This window comes from Triturus cristatus, chromosome 7 (assembly GCF_964204655.1).
Source record: "Triturus cristatus chromosome 7, aTriCri1.1, whole genome shotgun sequence".
Lineage (NCBI taxonomy): Eukaryota > Metazoa > Chordata > Amphibia > Caudata > Salamandridae > Triturus > Triturus cristatus.
Genome location: NC_140590.1, coordinates 1,351,212,381 through 1,351,213,999, shown reverse-complemented (window position 1 = coordinate 1,351,213,999; position 1,619 = coordinate 1,351,212,381). Strand labels below are relative to the sequence as shown.

Sequence of the window (1,619 nt, the reverse complement as noted above, 5' to 3'; positions counted from 1 at the left end):
AGCCGCGAGCAGGCAAACAACGCCATGTTTTACCGCCGGACGGTACAATGGCCAGGGGGGGGGGGGGGGTCGTAGCAAGGAGTCAGTTCCCCTCAGGTCTGCGCCGCAACAGGGAAAGCCAACAGTCGCCTCCCTTCCCTCGGGTTCTCTTTGCAGCCGACTAGGCAATGGAAGAAGGGGGTCGGCAGCCTCCCACAGCGCGGTCCACAGATCGGGGCAGGAGACCCGCCGCACCGGGGCTTACCTTACGGCCCCAGCCCTTCGGGCGCAGGGTGCAGGAGGTGTCTGGCCGTCCCTCCCCAGGCTCAGCTGGCGACAGTCCGTGGTGTGAGGTGAGGTCGGGACCGCGCGGCTCGGGTTTGCGCTAGCGGGTCCGGTGACTGCGGAGCCTCCAGGGGGCCGGCAAAGGCAACAATGGAGCAGGGGTCCAGGGCGGAGAACAAAAGCACCAAGAACTCCGGCATCCGGGCGGGCTGAGACTTCGGGGAAGCGGCGGCGTGGACAGCGCGTCGTCGCACACGTTTCACCTCGAGAATCGGCGAGGATAGGAATCAGGATGATAGTCCGAGGCCAAGGGCCGACGGAGCCGGGCGCTCAAGCGTCTGCTCCGGTCGCCATCTTGGCTCCTCCGACTGGTTATTTTTAATTTGAGCTTTTGTTTACACAAAAGCACCAGCCGCAATACTACTGTACGAACAATACATGGATCAGTGGTGAAATGATAAATTACAAAGGAACAAATTGTACAGTTTAAGTGCCTCTGCCAGACAGTCCACAATGACAAACATACAGATCTGTCAGTTTTAGGTCACCTGCTTCAGGTAAGCTACCAAATTACGTCTTTCCTTTTCATTCCTTATGCCAGCGAAGATCATTTTAGTTCCTGGGATGTATTTCTTGAGATTTTCCAAGTATTCCATCAGTGTGTTTCCATTCCAGGTAATGCCTTTATTTTGGTTGGCCTCTGTATATGAGTAGCCTGGAGCCTGCCCAATCTTGCACCCAAACAGGCAATGTAGATCAGGGCAAACCTTTTGATTATCTCCCTTTTCAATGCTATGGCACTGTGCACATTTCAGAACAAAGATCTTCTTTCCCTTCTCAAAATCTCCCATTTTGAAGCCTCACAGTCTGGCTGCTCAGCTAGCATCTGCTCCGCTCACCCTCAAGAAAATGCTCTCTACTCCACTCCACTTTATTCTAATCGGAAACAGTCTACTAAACACCACTGTAGTGCTAGAGGCACTCTTTTGGTCTGACAACCCGTGATGACCTTTGGCTACCATTATTTTAATTGACTCTGGTGTTTTATTTGATCCTAGCCTGAATGTATGACGTCCTGCATATGCCTAGTTTCTCTTAAGGGTTTCGTTCTTGTAATCTTGCTGTCTTGCAGTGAGAGCTGTCACGAGTAGAACAGCCTTGCCAAGAACAGAACATGTGGAATGTGCATTTGAAAGCGAGAGAGAGAGAGAGAGAGAGAGAGAGAGAGAGAGAGAGAGAGAGAGAGAGAGAGAGAGAGAGAGAGAGAGAGAGAGAGAGAGAGAGAGAGAGAGAGAGAGAGAGAGAGAGAGAGAGAGAGAGAGAGAGAGAGAGAGAGAGAGAGAGAGGTGTGGAAT

The 1,619-nt window shown here is 52.4% G+C and overlaps 1 pseudogene; it reads right to left on the bottom strand.

Annotated features, from left to right (window-relative positions):
- Positions 1-803: 803 nt before the first annotated feature.
- On the bottom strand, positions 804-1,152 carry LOC146812045 (cytochrome c pseudogene; annotated as a pseudogene).
- Between the last annotated feature and the right edge of the window lie 467 nt (positions 1,153-1,619).